The sequence below is a fragment of the Oncorhynchus masou genome, unplaced genomic scaffold (genome assembly GCF_036934945.1).
Source record: "Oncorhynchus masou masou isolate Uvic2021 unplaced genomic scaffold, UVic_Omas_1.1 unplaced_scaffold_2238, whole genome shotgun sequence".
Lineage (NCBI taxonomy): Eukaryota > Metazoa > Chordata > Actinopteri > Salmoniformes > Salmonidae > Oncorhynchus > Oncorhynchus masou.
Window position 1 is genome coordinate 7,192 of NW_027008712.1, and position 12,702 is coordinate 19,893.

Below are 12,702 nucleotides of genomic sequence, written 5' to 3' on the forward strand. Positions count from 1 at the left end.
GTGTGTATATACTGTATTCTATTCTACTGGTGTCTGTGTGTATATACTGTATTCTATTCTACTGGTGTCTGTGTGTATATACTGTATTCTATTCTACTGGTCTGTGTGTATATACTGCATTCTATTCTATTGGTGTCTGTGTGTATATACTGTATTCTATTCTACTGGTGTCTGTGTGTATATACTGTATTCTATTCTACTGGTGTGTGTGTATATACTGCATTCTATTCTATTGGTGTCTGTGTGTATATACTGTATTCTATTCTACCATTGTGTCTGTGTGTATATACTGTATTCTACTGGTGTCTGTGTGTATATACTGCATTCTATTGTACTGGTGTCTGTGTGTATATACTGCATTCTATTCTACTGGTGTCTGTGTGTATATACTGTATTCTATTCTACTGGTGTCTGTGTGTATATACTGTATTCTATTCTACTGGTGTCTGTGTGTATATACTGTATTCTATTCTACTGGTGTCTGTGTGTATATACTGTATTCTATTCTACTGGTGTCTGTGTGTATATACTGTATTCTATTCTACTGGTGTCTGTGTGTATATACTGTATTCTATTCTACTGGTGTCTGTGTGTATACACTGTATTCTATTATACTGGTGTCTGTGTGTATATACTGTATTCTATTCTACTGGTGTCTGTGTGTATATACTGTATTCTATTCTACTGGTGTCTGTGTGTATATACTGTCTTCTATTCTACTGGTGTCTGTGTGTATATACTGTATTCTATTCTACTGGTGTCTGTGTTAATATACTGTATTCTATTCTACTGGTGTCTGTGTGTAAATACTGCATCTGTGTGTATATACTGTCTTCTACTGGTGTCTGTGTGTATATACTGTATTCTATTCTACTGGTGTCTGTGTGTATATAATGTATTCTATTCTACTGGTGTCTGTGTGTATACACTGTATTCTATTCTACTGGTGTCTGTGGGTATATACTGTATTCTATTCTACTGGTGTCTGTGTGTATATACTGTATTCTATTCTACTGGTGTCTGTGTGTATATACTGTATTCTATTCTACTGGTCTGTGTGTATATACTGCATTCTATTCTATTGGTGTCTGTGTGTATATACTGTATTCTATTCTACTGGTGTCTGTGTGTATATACTGTATTCTATTCTACTGGTGTGTGTGTATATACTGCATTCTATTCTTTTGGTGTCTGTGTGTATATACTGTATTCTATTCTACTGGTGTCTGTGTGTATATACTGTATTCTACTGGTGTCTGTGTATATATACTGCATTCTATTGTACTGGTGTCTGTGTGTATATACTGCATTCTATTCTACTGGTGTCTGTGTGTATATACTGTATTCTATTATACTGGTGTCTGTGTGTATATACTGTATTCTATTCTACTGGTGTCTGTGTGTATATACTGTATTCTATTCTACTGGTGTCTGTGTGTATATACTGTATTCTATTCTACTGGTCTGTGTGTATATACTGCATTCTATTCTATTGGTGTCTGTGTGTATATACTGTATTCTATTCTACTGGTGTCTGTGTGTATATACTGTATTCTATTCTACTGGTGTGTGTGTATATACTGCATTCTATTCTATTGGTGTCTGTGTGTATATACTGTATTCTATTCTACCATTGTGTCTGTGTGTATATACTGTATTCTACTGGTGTCTGTGTGTATATACTGCATTCTATTGTACTGGTGTCTGTGTGTATATACTGCATTCTATTCTACTGGTGTCTGTGTGTATATACTGTATTCTATTCTACTGGGGTCTGTGTGTATATACTGTATTCTATTCTACTGGTGTCTGTGTGTATATACTGTATTCTATTCTACTGGTGTCTGTGTGTATATACTGTATTCTATTCTACTGGTGTCTGTGTGTATATACTGTATTCTATTCTACTGGTGTCTGTGTGTATATACTGTATTCTATTCTACTGGTGTCTGTGTGTATACACTGTATTCTATTATACTGGTGTCTGTGTGTATATACTGTATTCTATTCTACTGGTGTCTGTGTGTATATACTGTATTCTATTCTACTGGTGTCTGTGTGTATATACTGTCTTCTATTCTACTGGTGTCTGTGTGTATATACTGTATTCTATTCTACTGGTGTCTGTGTTAATATACTGTATTCTATTCTACTGGTGTCTGTGTGTAAATACTGCATCTGTGTGTATATACTGTCTTCTACTGGTGTCTGTGTGTATATACTGTATTCTATTCTACTGGTGTCTGTGTGTATATAATGTATTCTATTCTACTGGTGTCTGTGTGTATACACTGTATTCTATTCTACTGGTGTCTGTGGGTATATACTGTATTCTATTCTACTGGTGTCTGTGTGTATATACTGTATTCTATTCTACTGGTGTCTGTGTGTATATACTGTATTCTATTCTACTGGTCTGTGTGTATATACTGCATTCTATTCTATTGGTGTCTGTGTGTATATACTGTATTCTATTCTACTGGTGTCTGTGTGTATATACTGTATTCTATTCTACTGGTGTGTGTGTATATACTGCATTCTATTCTTTTGGTGTCTGTGTGTATATACTGTATTCTATTCTACTGGTGTCTGTGTGTATATACTGTATTCTACTGGTGTCTGTGTATATATACTGCATTCTATTGTACTGGTGTCTGTGTGTATATACTGCATTCTATTCTACTGGTGTCTGTGTGTATATACTGTATTCTATTCTACTGGTGTCTGTGTGTATATACTGTATTCTATTCTACTGGTGTCTGTGTGTATATACTGTATTCTATTCTACTGGTGTCTGTGTGTATATACTGTATTCTATTCTACTGGTGTCTGTGTGTATATACTGTATTCTATTCTACTGGTGTCTGTGTGTATATACTGTATTCTATTCTACTGGTGTCTGTGTGTATACACTGTATTCTATTATACTGGTGTCTGTGTGTATATACTGTATTCTATTCTACTGGTGTCTGTGTGTATATACTGTATTCTATTCTACTGGTGTCTGTGTGTATATACTGTCTTCTATTCTACTGGTGTCTGTGTGTATATACTGTATTCTATTCTACTGGTGTCTGTGTTAATATACTGTATTCTATTCTACTGGTGTCTGTGTGTAAATACTGCATCTGTGTGTATATACTGTCTTCTACTGGTGTCTGTGTGTATATACTGTATTCTATTCTACTGGTGTCTGTGTGTATATAATGTATTCTATTCTACTGGTGTCTGTGTGTATACACTGTATTCTATTCTACTGGTGTCTGTGTGTATATACTGTATTCTATTATACTGGTGTCTGTGTGTATATACTGTATTCTATTCTACTGGTGTCTGTGTGTATATACTGTATTCTATTCTACTGGTGTCTGTGTGTATATACTGTATTCTATTCTACTGGTGTCTGTGTGTATATACTGTATTCTATTCTACTGGTGTCTGTGTGTATATACTGTATTCTATTCTACTGGTGTCTGTGTGTATATACTGTATTCTATTCTACTGGTGTCTGTGTGTATATACTGTATTCTATTCTACTGGTGTCTGTGTGTATATACTGCATTCTATTCTATTGGTGTCTGTGTGTATATACTGTATTCTATTCTACTGGTGTCTGTGTGTATATACTGTATTCTACTGGTGTCTGTGTGTATATACTGCATTCTATTCTACTGGTGTCTGTGTGTATATACTGTATTCTATTCTACTGGTGTCTGTGTGTATATACTGCATTCTATTCTACTGGTGTCTGTGTGTATATACTGCATTCTATTCTACTGGTGTCTGTGTGTATATACTGTATTCTATTCTACTGGTGTCTGTGTGTATATACTGTATTCTATTCTACTGGTGTCTGTGTGTATATACTGTATTCTATTCTACTGGTGTCTGTGTGTATATACTGTATTCTATTCTACTGGTGTATGTGTGTATATACTGTATTCTATTCTACTGGTGTCTGTGTGTATATACTGTATTCTCTTCTACTGGTGTCTGTGTGTATATACTGTATTCTATTCTACTTGTGTCTGTGTGTATTTACTGTCTTCTATTCTACTGGTGTCTGTGTGTATATACTGCATTCTATTCTACTGGTGTCTGTGTGTATATACTGTATTCTATTCTACTGGTGTCTGTGTGTATGTACTGTATTCTATTCTACTGGTGTCTGTGTGTATATACTGCATTCTATTCTACTGGTGTCTGTGTGTATATACTGTATTCTATTCTACTGGTGTCTGTGTGTATAAAATGTATTCTATTCTACTGGTGTCTGTATGTATATACTGCATTCTATTCTACTGGTGTCTGTGTGTATATACTGCATTCTATTCTACTGGTGTCTGTGTGTATATACTGCATTCTATTCTACTGGTGTCTGTGTGTATATACTGCATTCTATTCTACTGGTGTCTGTGTGTATATACTGTTCTATTATACTGTACTTTAGTCAATGCCTCTCCAACATTGCTCATCCTAATATTTATATGCTTCTTAATTCCATTATTTTACTTTAGATTTGTGTGTATTGTTGTGAATTGTTAGGTATTACTGCACTGTTGGAGATAGGAACACAAGCATTTAGTTAGGTATTACTGCACTGTTGGAGATAGGAACACAAGCATTTAGTTAGGTATTACTGCACTGTTGGAGATAGGAACACAAGCATTTCACTACACCCTCAATAACATCTGATAAATATGTGTATGTGACCAATAACATCTGATAAACGTGTATGTGACCAATAGCATTTGATTTGATTTGATAAAGGTGGGATAAACGGAAATCGGTAGTTCTGACTGCTCTTCAAGAGAATGTTGTTTTAACCATATTTGGGACAACGTCTCCCGTTGTTAGGGCGGAGACATGAGCATCTCGTTACTATTAGGCAGCTTTGCAATGTTCTCGATTTTCCGGCCAAATTGAGAAAACGAGGGATGTCGAGGGTGAAACGTTATTGGTCGCTGGTTTTTGGGCTATTTCTAAATTGCACAGCGGTCACCATGACATTTCTCATGAAAATATATATATTTAACTGTGACCTGCTGCTGACTGTCAAGCAGTAAGACAGTATGTTGCTAAGTGAGTGGTGGGGAGGACCAAAGGAGTGGGTGGGGAGGGAGGCACTACAGTGGCTGCAGTCCAAGCACATTTTTTGTACCCCCTTGCGCTAGCCACTTTCCCTTGGAAACCGGATCCAGTTTGATTGCCATTTTAAGTGGAGGTCAAATGCTCAAATGCTCAGAAAATGCTGCCACATGTCTAAGCGGGCCGCTGCTCAGGCAAATTTGCAGAATTACTAAAGTTGGAACCAATCAGAACCCCAATACCCCTTGTGATGAAGGCAGCCAATGGCCTGCTTCTATCTAAAACGCAGACAAGTCATCTTGTGAAGATGCTGCTGTCTGGTGAAGTGGAACAGATACAGCTAGCCAGCTCCCAGAATGAAATAAATCAAATCCAATTGTATTTGTTACATTCGCTGAATATAACAGGTACCGTGAAATGTTTACTAACAAACCCTAACCAACAACGCAGTTAAAAAAATTAAAGAATACCACAAAAAATAAGAATAAGAAATAAAACTAACAAACAATTAAAGAGCATTTCACATTCCAACCTTAGTTCCTTTGTTTTGTCTTTGTTTTAGTATGGTCAGGGCGTGAGTTGGGGTGGGTAGTCTATGTGCATTTTCCATGATATGGTATTTCTGTGTTTGGCCTGTTATGGTTCTCAATCAGAGGCAGGTGTCGTTACTTGTCTCTGATTGAGAATCATACTTAGGTAGCCTGGTGTCACCTTTGAGTTGTGGGTGATTATTTTCTGTTATGTGTCTGTCACCTTTCAGAACTGTTTCGTTTCTCCTTTGTTATTTTGTTGAGTGTTCTCGGTTCAATAAATATATGATGAACACTTACCTGCGCTCCGATCCTTCCTACTACTCCTCCTCGTCAGTTACAGAATCACCCACCACCAAAGGACCAACGTGGTAACGGGCAGCAGCAGCGGGTTCAAGACTCCTGGACTTGGGAGGAGAACTTGGAAAGGGACCAGCCGGGAGAATATCGCTGCCCCAAGGCTGAGCTGGAGGCAGCGAAACCTTTAGAAGTCACATAATTACAGAGACAGAGATGGCCGCCTCGCTTCGCGTTCCTAGGCAACTATGCAGTTTTTTGTTGTTTTACGTGTTATTTCTTACATTGGTACCCCAGGTAATCTTAGGTTTTATTACATACAGTCGGAAATAACTACTGAATATAAGAGCAACGTCAACTCACCATCAGTACTACCAGGAATATGACTTTCCCAAAGCGGATCCTGTGTTCTGCCTTCCACCCAGGACAACGGACCAGCTGGCGACCCAAAACAACGACTTCGTAAAAGAGGGAAACGAAGCGGTCTTCTGGTCAGACTCCAGAGACGGGCACATCGCGCACCACTCCCTAGCATACTTCTCACCAATGTCCAGTCTCTTGACAACAAGGTTGATGAAATCCGAGCAAGGGTAGCTTTCCAGAGAGACATCAGAGACTGTAACGTTCTTTGCTTCACGGAAACATGGCTCACATGGCTCGAGAGGCGCTATCGGAGTCGGTGCAGCCAGCTGGTTTCTCCACGCATCGTGCCGACAGAAACAAACATCTTTCTGGTAAGAAGAGGTGTGGGGTGGTATGCCTTATGGTTAACGAGACGTGGTGTGGTCACAACAACATCCAGGAACTCAAGTCCTTCTGTTCACCTGATTTAGAATTCCCCACAATCAAATGTCGACCGCATTATCTACCAAGGGAATTCTCTTCGAATATAATCACAGCCGTATATATTCCCCCCCAAGCAGACACATCGATGGCTCTGAACAAACTTTATTTGACTCTTTGCAAACTGGAAACCACATATCCTGAGGCTGCATTCATTGTAGCTGGGGATTCCCTGATCCACCTCTACGCAGACGACACCATTCTGTATACTTCCGGCCCTTCCTTGGACACTGTGCTATCTAACCTCCAAACGAGCTTCAATGCCATACAACACTTCCGTGGCCTCCAACTGCTCTTAAACGCTAGTAAAACCAAATGAATGCTTTTCAACCGTTCGCTGCCTGCACCCGCACGCCTGACTAGCATCACCACCCTGGATGGTTCCGACCTAGAATATGTGGACATCTATAAGTACCTAGGTGTCTGGCTAGAGTGTAAACTCTCCTTCCAGACTCATATCAAACATCTCCAATCTAAAATCAAATCTAGAGTCGGCTTTCTATTCCGCAACAAAGCCTCCTTCACTCACGCCGCCAAACTTACCCTAGTAAAACTGACTATCCTACCGATCCTCGACGTCGGCGATGTCATCTACAAAATAGCTTCCAATACTCTACTCAGCAAACTGGATGCAGTTTATCAGTGCCATCTGTTTTGTTACTAAAGCACCTTATACCACCCACCACTGCGACCTGTATGCTCTAGTCGGCTGGCCCTTGCTACATATTCGTCGCCAGACCCACTGTCTCCAGGTCATCTACAAGTCCATGCTAGGTAAAGCTCTGCCTTATCTCAGTTCACTGGTCACGATGGCAACACCCACCCGTAGCACGTGCTCCAGCAGGTGTATCTCACTGATCATCCTTAAAGCCAACACCTCATTTGGCCGCCTTTCGTTCCAGTTCTCTGCTGCCTGTGACTGGAACGAATTGCAAAAATCGCTGAAGTTGGAGACTTTTATCTCCCTCACCAACTTCAAACATCTGCTATCTGAGCAGCTAACCGATCGCTGCAGCTGTACATAGTCTTATCGGTAAACAGCCCACCCAATTTACCTACCTCATCCCCATACTGTTTATATTTATTGACTTTTCTGCTCTTTTGCACACCAGTATCTCTACCTGCACATGACCATCTGATCATTTAGCACTCCAGTGTTAATCTCCTAAATTGTAATTATTCGCCTACCTCCTCATGCCTTTTGCACACAATGTATATAGACTCTCTTTGAAAAAAACAAATGTGTTATTGACTTGTTAATTGTTAACTCCATGTGTAACTCTGTGTTGTCTGTTCACACTGCTATGCTTTATCTTGGCCAGGTCGCAGTTGTAAATGAGAACTTGTTCTCAACTAGCCTACCTGGTTAAATAAAGGTGATTTTTTTTTACTATCACTACTACTGCTATCACTATTGCTATCACTACTATCACTATTACTATCACTACTATCACTATTACTATCACTACTACTATCACTATTGCTATCACTACTATCACTATTACAACTACTACTACTATTACTATCAATACTACTACTATTTCTACTACTATAAATACTACTACTTTCACTACAACTATTACTATCACTACTACTATCAATACTACTACTATTACCATCACTACTACCATCAATACTACTACTATCACTACTATTATCAATACTACTACTATTACCATCACTACTACCATCAATACTACTACTATCACTACTATTATCAATACTACTACTATTACTATCACTACTACCATCAATACTACTACTATCACTACTACTAGTAGTATCAATACTACTACTATTACCACTACAATCAATACTACTACTATTATCTACTACTATACTATTATCTACTACTACTACTACTGCTACTGATACCGCTACTACGACTACTTCTACTGCTACTACTACTACGACTACTACTACTACTACTACTGCTGCTACTACTGCTACTGCTATTACTGCTGCAACTACTACTGCTACTGCTACTACTGCTACTATCACTATTACTATCAATATTAATACTATTACTATTACTGCTACTATCAATACTACTACTATTACTACTACGATCACTACTACTACTATTACTATCACTACTAATATCACTACAACTACTGCTACTACCACCCCTCCTATCAACACTACTACTATCACTACTACTATCAATACTACTACTATTACTATCACTAATACTAATATTAATATCAATACTACTATCAACACTACTAATATTACTATCACTACTACTATCAATACTACTGCTATTACTATCACTACTACTGCTACTACTACTACTGCTACTACTACTATCACTATTACTATCAATATTAATACTATTACTGCTACTATCACTACTACTACTACTATTACTATCACTACTAATATCACTACTACTGCTACTACCACCCCTCCTATCAATACTACTACTATCACTACTACTATCAATACTACTACTATTACTATCACTAATACTAATATTAATATCAATACTACTGCTATTACTATCACTACTACTACTGCTGCTGCTACTACTGCTGCTGCTACTACTACTGCTGCTACTGCTACTACTACTACTATCACTACTGCTACCACTACTACTGCTACTGCTACTATTACTAATACTACTACTGCTATTACTACTACTACTACTACTACTACTACTACTACTACTACCTACTACAACCACTACTACTACTACTACTACTACTACCACTACTGCTACTACTACCGCTACTGCTACTACTACTACTGCTACTACTACACATCCGGTGAGTGTATTGGTGTGTTCATCCGGTGAGTGTATTGGTGTGTTCATCCGGTGAGTGTATTGGTGTGTTCATCAGGTGAGTGTATTGGTGTGTTCATCCGGTGAGTGTATTGGTGTGTTCATCAGGTGAGTGTATTGGTGTGTTCATCCGGTGAGTGTATTGGTGTGTTCATCCGGTGAGTGTATTGGTGTGTTCATCAGGTGAGTGTATTGGTGTGTTCATCAGGTGAGTGTATTGGTGTGTTCATCAGGTGAGTGTATTGGTGTGTTCATCGGTGAGTGTATTGGTGTGTTCATCAGGTGAGTGTATTGGTGTGTTCATCAGGTGAGTGTATTGGTGTGTTCATCCGGTGAGTGTATTGGTGTGTTCATCAGGTGAGTGTATTGGTGTGTTCATCCGGTGAGTGTATTGGTGTGTTCATCAGGTGAGTGTATTGGTGTGTTCATCCGGTGAGTGTATTGGTGTGTTCATCAGGTGAGTGTATTGGTGTGTTCATCAGGTGAGTGTATTGGTGTACTTTTATGTTGGAGTTTTTCCACTCGAAATCCTTCAAGAGAACGTATAACATGTAAGTTAATTGGCAACATCTTCCTCTGAACGACCTTTCCGGGCTTGCGGATCACTCCTGCGTTCGCTGTGTATTTGGTTCCTTCAGAGGATCGATCGCCCTCCTTGACAACCTACCAACACATCTGATCGCCCTCCTTGACAACCTCACAACGGTTTGAGCCACCAAAAAAGTACCGATTGGATGGCCCCATCTGCAACATTTCAAGCTAGCTGTGGAGTGAGTTTACGTCACGTTCTGACCTCCGGTACGTGAGCTTGAACAGGATTCTATTTCACCACCGGTAATATGACTACAATCTGTAACCTACGGATGGAATTCAATACGATCAGCAGAGAGTTGAATCCCGAACTTGCGTTTATTATTGAAGGAATAAACACGTCTACACAGAACAGAAATATGATTGGATGACAATTGTAAACGTAAAGCATACTTCATATAGACAGTGGCACAGGGATGCAATAGTTGGAGGATAGGTCAAATGAATTACAGAACTGTATTTAGTAATAGTTGGAGGATATTTTGCAATATGGACAGTGTGACTGGATATGAGAATAGAATACAGACTGCTCAGAACTATAATGTAGCATTATTCAGTAAACATTATAACATTAATACATTGGAGTATAATCAGATATGTGAACAATAACATCCAATTTGAAAATGTACTTTTGAGGACCTTATGGATTTGATTTCACCAAAAAACATTTCTTCAAGAATTCCCTGGAAATAGGACACACATACAGCCATCAGTCACATACAGCCGTCAGTCACATACAGCCGTCAGTCACATACAGCCGTCAGTCACACACAGCCGTCAGTCACATACAGCCGTCAGTCACATACAGCCGTCAGTCACATACAGCCGTCAGTCACACACAGCAGCCAGTCACATACAGCAGCCGTCAGTCACATACAGCCGTCAGTCACATACAGCAGCCGTCAGTCACATACAGCCGTCAGTCACACACAGCAGCCAGTCACATACAGCCGTCAGTCACATACAGCCATCAGTCACATACAGCCGTCAGTCACACACAGCAGCCAGTCACATACAGCCGTCAGTCACACACAGCAGCCAGTCACATACAGCCGCCAGTCACAAACAGCCGTCAGTCACATACAGCCGTCAGTCACACACAGCCGTCAGTCACACACAGCCGTCAGTCACACACAGCAGCCGTCAGTCACATACAGCCGTCAGTCACATACAGCCGTCAGTCACACACAGCCGTCAGTCACACACAGCCGTCAGTCACATACAGCCGTCAGTCACACACAGCCGTCAGTCACACACAGCCGTCAGTCACACACAGCCGTCAGTCACATACAGCCGTCGGTCACATACAGCCGTCAGTCACACACACACAGATGCACAAACTATCTCTCTCACCACTACACCTCTATATTAATATGGTCCTTCACCACTATACAAAGATAGAAACATTGTCAGGCAAAGAATCAAAAAGCAACAGTCATAATTACCAGAGAACATCATTGAAGAAAAAGGTAAACATACACATTCACTAAGATGAAAAATAAATACATAATTAAAAAAATGTATATAACATTTATATTAAATGCCAATGTTAACTGTCGATTGTCTGATAAAAAGAAGTTGGTGAAAGGGTGGGCACTGTGGGAGGGGAAGGCTTCTGGTTGGTTGCTACTGGAGAGGGTTGCTATGGTGACCAGCCATGCTGAGCTGTGATTGGTTGACAGTCATTGAGCATGCTCAGATTAGTCCTTGCCGGCATCGATCTTCTCTTGTCGTCGTCTCATAATCTCTTGGAGCTCTGAATTCCCATTGTTCTTCTGGAAATAGATTTTCAGGGTTGAGTTTTTTACATTTTTATATCTAAACATCTAAAGGCTCTAAACGTGTGGCATGTTAACCTGTTGGACAACTGTTTCAGTCTTAACAACATCAGATTACAACTGTTTCAGTCTTAACAACATCAGATTACAACTGTTTCAGTCTTAACAGCATCAGATTACAACTGTTTCAGTTTTAACAACATCAGATTACAACTGTTTCAGTCTTAACAACATCAGATTACAACTGTTTCAGTCTTAACAACATCAGATTACAACTGTTTCAGTCTTAACAACATCAGATTACAACTGTTTCAGTTTTAACAACATCAGATTACAACTGTTTCAGTTTTAACAACATCAGATTACAACTGTTTCAGTTTTAACAACATCGGATTACATGTAATAAAGGTAATTATCTTAAAATACTTGAATAATGTGCCTGTGCATGTGTGTTCGTGCGTGTGTGTGTTCGTGTGTGTGTGTGTGTGTGTGTGTGTGTGTGTGTGTGTGTGTGTGTGTGTGTGTGTGTGTGTGTGTGTGTGTGTACAGTGGTTCATGTGTCAGTATGTGTGCATGTGATACAGACCTCGAGCTGGGCTTTCTGCACGGTGGTCTGGCTGTACACCCTGGCTCCCTCGTCTCCACACACTGCCTTCAGTTCCTCCTTGTTCAGAGAGAAGAGCTGAGCGCCCGTCAGGTTCCCCAGGCACTCCACCGTCCTGTAGGGAACAGAGACTACATTGCCCATAATGATCTATACCCAGGCACTCCATCATGCTTCAGGGAACAG

General features: G+C 39.6%; 1 pseudogene; it reads right to left on the reverse strand.

Annotated features, from left to right (window-relative positions):
- Positions 1–10,433: 10,433 nt before the first annotated feature.
- LOC135533131 (epidermal growth factor receptor kinase substrate 8-like protein 2) overlaps positions 10,434–12,702 on the reverse strand; it is a 59,384-nt pseudogene continuing 57,115 nt past the window's right edge.